Source organism: Gigantopelta aegis, chromosome 7, assembly GCF_016097555.1.
Source record: "Gigantopelta aegis isolate Gae_Host chromosome 7, Gae_host_genome, whole genome shotgun sequence".
NCBI classification, from domain to species: Eukaryota; Metazoa; Mollusca; class Gastropoda; order Neomphalida; family Peltospiridae; genus Gigantopelta; species Gigantopelta aegis.
This window is the reverse complement of record NC_054705.1, coordinates 23535038-23545050: the sequence shown is the minus strand read 5'-3', so window position 1 is coordinate 23545050 and position 10013 is coordinate 23535038. Positions and strand designations below refer to the sequence as shown.

Sequence of the window (10013 nt, the reverse complement as noted above, 5' to 3'; positions counted from 1 at the left end):
AGATGGGCATGCACTCATTCAGAGATTAGGCAAACCAGCTACATTGGTTCCGGTTCCAACAAGACACGGATCTGAGTCACGAGAGGCAGAAAAACAAAGAAATCAATCCGAAAGTCGATCACTAGTGGTGAAGTGCCACTTCCACATGTGTGGCCTCAGTTTATTGTTTTGAGTGAAAACAAAACAGATCTTGCTTCATTTCTATCTGATAACCTGATGGGTAGATCAGAGCAAGTATCCTCAAACTGTGAAGTGATGGTAGATGGTTGTTTCAGCTCTACTGAAAAGGCTGTATCTACATCCAGAGGACACATTTCAACTCTTAGTTGTGACCACGAAGAAGCAGTCACAAGGCTCATTTTGCATGGTCTTGAGGCCAAATATGCGGGATATAAGCAGATAATGATGCCAAGACACAGATGTTCTACGTCTTCTGGTCCATTTCTTTGGAGACTTGAAATGCCGTGTGTGGATGATTGGAGGAACTGCTAGAGATCGACACATCTATCCAGTTCATGAAATCTCACAGAAGCTAACGCAGCCTGTCAAGAACAAGCTACTTGGATTCCATGCACTGACAGGTTCAGACACAACATCCTCATTCACGGGTTTTGGTAAAAGGTCCTGTTGGAAAGTATACAGGGAGCGTCCACACCTGTTGGAAGGGGTTGGTCGTGATGATCCACTACATGCAATTTAGAAGTTCATCTGTCTTATGTACTCTGCACCTGACCCACATGGTGGTGTAAACAAAGCAAGGAATGACATGTTCCAGAAAGGGAAGAAGGATATGGGTAATCTTCCACCCACGAAGGATGCCCTCAACTTACACTATGCCAGAGCTAACTATCAAGCCAAGGTGTGGTTGAACGCTGACAGACAGAACATTGCATCAACAACTGGGCTACTCCAGACATCTGGAGGGTGGAAATATGCTGACACAGGAATCGAGGTAGTCTGGACAACCCTCCTTGCTGTACCAACTGTGTGTCTTGAAATGGTGGCATGCAGTTGCCAAACAAAGTGCAGATCTGCTGCCTGTAAATGCAGTAAAGCACAACAAATCTGCACACCTACATGTGGATGTAATGCAGCACAGTGTTGTAATCCTATGGCAAATAGCTGAATCCAAGACTTTCTGGTCACCTCAGCTTGAAGTATCATGTATGTATTTTTCACTTTAATGGCAGCCATCTTGGATTTTTATATTAAACGTGTTGTGTGCAGAATTCTCATAGCGTTTGACATGTTTATATTGTATTTATATGCAATGAAACAGGCCAAAGCCAATTATATTCATGAATTGAGATGTGTTACTTGTACTCAGAATTGTTCATTCAAACGCATATGGTGGCCATTTTGAATGTTGATTCATGGCTAAATTAGGCATTTTATCAACTGGCATCCATCTGGACATTGATATGGAGACTATATAGAACATATCTGTGTAGTTAGATTGATTGTAACAAAGAAATGCCATCCAAACATTTTCCAGGCCCTTTTATCAATGTTGGCTGGCTGACTATATGTGCATTGGTTACAAATAGCGAGGCGTCACGCCCCAGTTGGTGTTAAATACATTTTCATCGACAGTTGCCTTTCTGTACTCTCATCTTACTGAAAGAGAAACTAGGGAGGGAGCCAAGGATTTGGTGAGGGAGCCAAGGATTTGGGAGAGAGAGAGAGAGAGAGAGAGAGAGAGAGAGAGAGAGAGAGAGAGAGAGAGAGAGAGAGAGAGAGAGAGACAGACACAGAGAGAGAGACAAAGACAGACAGACAGAGACAGACGAGGGGGGGGGGGGGGGAGAGAGAGAGAGAGAGAGAGAGAGAGAGAGAGAGAGAGAGAGAGAGAGAGAGAGAGAGAGAGAGAGGAAGAGAGGAAGAGAGGAGTCCTTTTAGTTAAGAAGTGGCTTTTTTATATCTAAATGCTCTGAAACACCTCTACTACTGACTTTTTCTGGAGGAAGAAGACCTTCCAGCATGTGTTAAAACATGTGCAATGCTCTGCACCAAACCTATCCCCTCCCCTCAGTCTCCGGCCCCGATATGTAAATCGTTTTGTAACACTGTATTATAACTAACCCTTTCAGTAACTCCCTTGTCACTATGACGAGGCAGATGGTACAGAGGTCTATAAAAAGAACTGGTTATCCGTTTCAATAACTTCTTTGTCATTATGATACAGCAGATGATATAGGTCTTTATAGGAGTAAAACATGTCCACCATTGACTGAATGTGTATACTGTAAACAAGTACAATGTTTTGAATTAACCCACACATCTGAATCATCGGATGCACGTGTAATTTAAGATGTATAAACCCGATACTAGTGATAGTTATTATCACACTTGATGCCAGCCAGCAACAGCAGCTGAGACATTACTAGACAAATTGTTCAGGTGAGAACCGAAAGGATGCTATTGTTTTGGAGATATTAGACCGGCTTCGGTGGTGTCGTGGTTAAGCCATTGGATATACGGCTGGAAGATACTGGGTTCACAGTCCGGTACCGGCTCCCACCCAGAGTGAGTCAATGAGTAGGTGTAAGACCACTACATCCTCTTCTCTCTCACTAACCACTAACAATTAACCCATTGTCCTGGACAGACAGCCCAGATAGCTGTGGTGTGTGCTCAGGACAGCGTGCTTGAAACTTAATTGGATATAAACACAAAAATAAGTTAAACTGAATTGAATGGAGATATTAGTTGTAGTGTCTTGGGTTTTTTTTGCTTTTTATTGTTTAAGAAAACAAGAAGTAATTACCATACTGCCTCCCATGTTGGTTCAATTTTGAAAACATATAACCAGATTTCACAGTTCATACTGCTACCATTGTTAGTTCAATTTTGAAATCATATAACCAGCTTTCACAGTTCATACTGCTACCATTGTTAGTTCAATTTTGAAATCATATAACCAGCTTTCACAGTTCTTACTGCTACCATTGTTAGTTCAATTTTGAAATCATATAACCAGCTTTCACAGTTCTTACTGCTACCATTGTTAGTTCAATTTTGAAATCATATAACCAGCTTTCACAGTTCTTACTGCTACCATTGTTAGTTCAATTTTGAAATCATATAACTAGCTTTCACAGTTCATACTGCTACTCATGTTAGTTCAATTTTGAAATCATATAACCAGCTTTCACAGTTCTTACTGCTACCAATGTTAGTTCAATTTTGAAAACATATAACCAGCTTTCACAGTTCTTACTGCTACCATTGTTAGTTCAATTTTGAAATCATATAACCAGCTTTCACAGTTCTTACTGCTACCATTGTTAGTTCAATTTTGAAATCATATAACCAGCTTTCACAGTTCTTACTGCTACCATTGTTAGTTCAATTTTGAAATCATATAACCAGCTTTCACAGTTCATACTGCTACTCATGTTAGTTCAATTTTGAAATCATATAACCAGTTTTCAAGCTAGTTTATACAGCTGCCAATTTTAGTTCAATTCTAACATTCTCTCGTTTGCTGTCATCATAGCTCAAATTGCTGTTGATTTTGATTCAATTCTGACATTCTCTATCTTGGACTGTAGCTGATCATTTGCGGTGTACTTGGTCTAAATGTCACGTTCTTCCTTTGTGGTCTAGAGAGGTCACCAGAGCAAAGGGTAAGGACTCCACTGAAATACAATGAAAATGGAAAAGGACTTAGACTATTAACTTTCAGGACAACCATTGCTATACACAATGCATATCTGCAATGAAAATAATGCATGCACATTCATTTTGTGACTTGAAGTTGGGCATGAACGATGTAAAATTTATATGCACACATTGTTTTTTTGGCCTAGTTTACAGTATTCTATTTTCATTACAGATTAATTACATGATTGTCTTGGCACAAGCTTAACATACTTTGGTTATGCAAACCTCTTAATTCTAAACAATCAACCTCCAACCCCTTCAATAGCTCAGAGCAATCAGAAATGCTGTTGAGCTTTTAAATTCTCCATAGCATGGTTTTTTGCCATAGACATTTTATTAACTGCAGGGGTTGACCTCTATACCGCTATTTGACCTCAAAAGGGTAATATATACATGTAGCTCAGTGGGTAAAGCATTCAACTCGAGGTGCTTGGGTCATAGGATCGAATCCCCTTGCTGGACCCGTGCTCATTTTTTTTTCATCCCCACCAGTTCCCTGCCACAGGTAAATCAAAGGCCATGGCATGTCAGTGCTCGAGATTAAATATTTTGGGCAGTATCCCAGTTGGATACTAATATTTCAAAATCTGGTATCTTACCTAAAAATTTAGTATCCCACTTACATGAAATTCATAAATAACATCGTAGCAAACTTGGACGACACTGTCACTTAACTTCACCAGTAAATGACGACTTTAATTTTTTCAGCTAAAACTAAAAACGCAGGATTAAAAAAAAAAATCAACAACATTATATGGTATCCCGGTGGGATACTGGATTATTGAAGACTGGTATCCAGAATTAAATTCTGGTATCCCCGAGATATCGGGATACCGTTAATCTCGAACACTGCATGTGCTGTCCTGTCTATGGTAAAGTGCATACAAATTATCCTTGCCACTAATGGAAAAATGTAGTGGGATTCCTCCAAGATTATATGTCAGAATTATCAAATTGATGTCCTCTAATGGTGTTGTTAAAGTTTTGGTTTTTTTACTTTTAACTCTGTGATTCCCAATAACTGATGTTACTCTTTGTGTTCTCATGTCATTAACCCTTTAACCCTTAGGTGTCATAATTGTATTATCCATTCTTCTGAAGCTGTCTTGTCCAATGTGGTACACATGATGCTAAGGATCAGGGGTAGATGCACCATTGTTCTATAAGAAAGTAGGCACAATGTTTAAAAGGGGAACATGTTACAGTACACGAACCAACCAGTGGCAATGTCGGCGATCGGCTTGGCGGTCTTTGAAAAAAAAAAGTTTCAAAAAATTTATTTCAACAAGAATTATGTTTGCACTTCATCCAACGCATAGAACTGTTCATTATTATTATATTGACCATGTTTATATGCACATTGTTATTAACAGCTTCAAGTCATAAAAGTGAAACACCAATTTTTTTAAATAAATAAATTGTGAAACTGACTCACGTGCAACTTGCGTCAGCTGTGGAAGAATTCATTATATATGATGGGGATCAGTTTGATCAGTTTGACTTTTCGATGTGCCGCGTATTTAAAAAAAAACTAAAAATGGGGAGGGGGGTGGTTTGAGGGACGGATGTTTGAAACCAAATTGGCTATCAGACTATTTTGTTCCACACCAGTAACAACTTGCTGCAATTCTGCAAATTTGCACCAGTCACTTTGCTGCGAATCTGTGACCTCTTTATCTGTCGGTTGTTGTTAACTGCCGATATATTATAAATTTAATTTACCCCCCCCCCCCCCCAAAACCCCACCTTTTATGCCACAGCGTTGACATTTTTTAAAAGCAGAATTATTAAATTATTATCCTAAAACTTACGTTATTGATATATTCCGATTGGCATCTTAAATCATTCACTCTATACGGAATATAACAAATTTTAAAACCAAACACATGATGTAATTTAACTGACCGACAACCCTTGTAGATAGCTGAAAAAGGAAAATTATTAGTAGTAATAAAGGAAAAGGAGCGTCACTGCATGTGTCGGGGGGGGGGGGGGGGGGGGGGGGGGGGGGGGGGGTATTGCGGTTTCGAGAGAAATGAAGTGAAATCGACAAATAAATGTGCATTTGGCTTGCCTAAATCAGCAAGGACTACCAATTAGCTAATTTGACAATGGGCAGGGTGAGCCCTGGGTTAACTAAAAACAAATTTGTGAAAACTTAGACACACCCACTTGTGGCAAATTTGTGAAAACGTACCCTCACCCACCTGCAGCAAATCTGTGAAAACTTCATCACACCCACCTGCAGCAAATTTGTGAAAACTTCATCACACCCACCTGCAGCAAATTTGTGAAAACTTAGTAGTAATGGATCTTTTATGACACCACCCAACAGACAGGATAGCACATACCACGACACATGTATACAATTTTGTAGTTAACATGTGTGGAGATGTCCTTAATTTGGCATAGCCTACGTCGAGCAATATATTTCTTTCTTCACCCGCTTCTTGTGTCTGCATTTCACAATAATAAAAAAGGAGCAAAAATTAAGTAAGTAAATAAATATAAAATTAAATTAAATTAAACAAACAAAAACACAAATGCAAATAAATTTTTAAAAAATAACAAAATATTTGCAGGTTTTTGTGATATTGGTTTATTTTAAATATAAAATATTCCTCCGATTAAAATAGTGTACCTCAAATGAGTAAAGAAAACATTATAGTAAATCTTTGTTAGTAAATAAAATAACAAATTTGTCATAAGCCAGTAATATATTATTAAATCGGTAACAATTAGAAAATAAAACAACACATCTAAATCTATATTACTATTAAATCTGCATATAACTTGTAAGAATCAATAACAAAAACAATATATATTGTCGTCAATCTATAGTATTAAATCTGTACCAATTGGTATCTAAAATCAATATACAATTGCCCTCAGAAACATCAAGCCAATAAAGATATTACATGTATCCTACAAAACCCCAAATATTCAATTTGTAATAATTGTATTCATCTGCTAAACAATGGGTTTTCTGGGTACTATGAAATTCAGGGTGTGATGTGTGGTATGAATAGGTATGCATCCTGTGACTGTGAGGTCTGAAGAAATGGCAGCCATTTTGGACACCATCTTGCATTTCTCAAAACTCTTAATGATGACCATGATTCATGAGGCAGATCCAGAAGAGACATCCTAGCTGGCCTACTAAAATCAATCAAGAAACAAATAATATATACAAAATTTTTGTGGTTAATTGTTTAGCCGGAATAATTATAGCACACTGTTAGTTGATGATGGATTGGAAATAACATCTCATTCGCAGTTTATTGCCAAATATGTTCACTTTAATATATTCAAAAAAAACCTCTCGAAAATTGGGAGGTTAAATAATGTTAGCAAGGTCAGGTTAAATCGAAAATAAAAAATAATAATGTCTCCTTTGTTGGTGTACGTGTTTCATTATCTAAAAAGATAGATTTACAAAAACAGATTTAAAATGACATCAAAATGACACCTCTATGTCAGCTACAAGAGGAGTTATAACACTTTAAAGGTTGTGAGGTGACGACGTTAGGTCAGATTGTGATGACCTATATACATGTATATCCAAAATGAAAGATCGGATTGATCTAAAATTTAAACACTAATCAGAACTTATAACGTATAACTTATACAAAAAGTTTCATCAAAATTAAAGGTGCAGACCCTAGTTTTAGCCTGTAGAAGTGGACACTAAGTTTATTTACTCTACAGACCTGCAACACACATCTCAGGGGGTCAAAAATCCCATCGTCCGACGCCCGTGTCAACTGGAATTTTCATGCCAGGCAAGTTATCTTAACCCGATGACAAAAAAGAAAGAAGTGTTTTATTTAACGATGCACTCAACACATTTTATTTACGGTTATATAGCATCAGACATATGGTTAAGGACCACAGATTTTGAGAGGAAACCCGCTGTTGCCACTACATGGGCTACTCTTCCGATTAGCAACAAGGGATCTTTTATTTGCGCTTCCCACAGGCAGGATAGCACAAACCATGGCCTTTGTTGAACCAGTTATGGATCACTGGTCGGTGCAAGTGGTTTACACCTACCCATTGAGCCTTGCGGAGCACTCACTCAGGGTTTGGAGTCGGTATCTGGATTAAAAATCCCATGCCTCGACTGGGATACCCGATGACAAGTGACTAATATAACACCTAAAACCTTTTTTAAATTTTGTTACAAATCTCGGTAAAACCTTTGGCAAGAGTTCCAATCGTCCGATCATTTACATAGCTCTAAGGAGAACTAACCATAACCCTAAATGCTGGAACGATCAGAACTCTTGTCAAAACGTTAACACACCAAAACGGAAAACAATGTGTTGAACAGTTCGATAACAAGTTAAGAGTTATTCCCCTTTTACTATCGACTAAGGTCAGTAAATTCCACCACTGAATGTTCGACTGAATTCGTACAAAAAATCGGTTCTATGATCTTCAAACTTGGAAATAGCGTCCAATACGCTTTACAACTTATATAAAAATAAAGTATACATTCTTGTGTGTGCAATCAAAATGTTTAATCCTTGCAAACATGGTATATGAGGTGGGATATGGTTTAAAATTGTCATATTCAAATTAAATAGACGTTAAGGCGGTTCCGGAATCTGCTCTTTGCAAATGAACGGGGGCGTAAAGCAAGTTAATAATTTCCGAGTTCACTTGAACAAAGCATAAATATTATGAACTGTATTTCTTATAAAAGTTGTAAGATATTTTCGTTTAGATATAATAAACCTTGTAGCAGAACATACTTAATGTTTTTCAGTACTCTGCAAATGTAAATCTACGTTCGTGTAAAATTAATGGGTAAGGTGAAGTTAGATTTCATTAGCCCTACGTCATAATCGTGGCAAGTCAGATTTCATTAGCCCTACGTCATAATTGTGATGTTGTGATGCCCTCTAAGCATACATGAATATATTCATTTTTTCTGCTTTATTAATATTGTTTTTAACAAATAAATTATGCTCAATAAATTAAAAATACAAGGCTGCAATCGATGCACACCCCCTCTCCTGCTGGTGTTTATCAAGCCTGCACTAGTTAAAAACATTTGCAGTATAACAGAGCTCATGTTTACTTTGAGCCCAGCCACGGCTGTTTGCGAGATACTTTTTTCAGCTATGAACAGGGTAAAATCATCCCAGACAAGTGTTTTGGGGCAGAGAGTGTTAAATAATATACTCACAATAATGACACATGGGCCAAGATCCCTAAACATTTTTGAACCAATGCCAGCCATAAAAGAATGGCTCACAAGTGGAAAGGGATCTCACACATCCACGGCCATACAACAAGTGGTCACGACATACATTGGCACAATAATTATATTTAGATGAAAAAGTGGATACTACCAAACAAACAACAAAGTTTAAATCAACAAATGGACACTATTTAAAATAATAAAGTTTAAATCAACAAGTAGAGAAGAAAGTGGATACTACTGGACAGACATACACATTTAGTACTTCCTGAGTTTCTGTACGGTACATGCTCTTTTTTTTTTTTCGCCTGTGGCGATGTTAATTGTTTCAGAGGGTCGTGTGCAGCCAATATGCAGCCCAAGGGGCACTTTGTTACGTAATTGCGACGGTGGTCGAGCTTACCCTTAATATACACCCAGACCAGGTGCGCAGGCATGGTAGTAAATACATCCGCTACACGATCGGGGTATTGCCGGCGAACAGGCGACGAGTGGCTTAAATAAATATGCCGGCTTGGTCGCTGTGGAAATATACTTGTAGGTATTCGGTGCCGCCTTGTACCCCCAGGCGATATTCGGCTTTTAAAAATAGCTAGGGTTTTAGAATATCAGGGAATATTGGAAGGCTTCCAGGGAACGCGTCCGTTTGGACTTGGTAAATATTATTTCTGCTCTGTTGTATAACCTTGATGTGATTGATGTGACTTTAAATATTTTAATACTGTATTATACCAATATTATTTAGACGGTGCTGCCGGTAATCTGACGCAGTAAACTGTAGGCTCACTTTTCTAATATATATAAAGCTTAACCAGTCATCCTAGAGAACTTAGGTAAACTGTAGGTTATTGTGGATACGGGTTAATTAAAAATTAACCAGTTAGGAATAGAGGATCTCATTACATCCCCTGGCCATAATTACAAGTGGTCACGACATTAGAATATTGTATAAACTGACACAATAATTAAGTGATCAGTTAGGGTTGTTAAAAGTGGAATTAACTACTGCGGCAACATTTGTCAGCGTAGATTAATACAGATTCCAAAGTGTATTGTGTTTTTGTTGTGTTTTCTAAACTAAACGTGCTAATACTTTATATAAGATCTTATCTCTGTTCATACCTAGAGACGAGCCACG

At 37.9% G+C, this 10013-nt stretch overlaps 1 long non-coding RNA gene across 1 annotated transcript in view; it reads left to right on the top strand.

Moving 5' to 3' along the window:
* The first annotated feature begins 2119 nt into the window (after window positions 1-2119).
* The window catches only part of LOC121376998, a 46775-nt gene continuing 38881 nt past the window's right edge, over window positions 2120-10013 (top strand). Inside the window, exon 1 of the long non-coding RNA XR_005958568.1 lies at window positions 2120-2400. This is a non-coding gene — a long non-coding RNA (uncharacterized LOC121376998). The remainder of the gene's footprint in view (window positions 2401-10013) is intronic.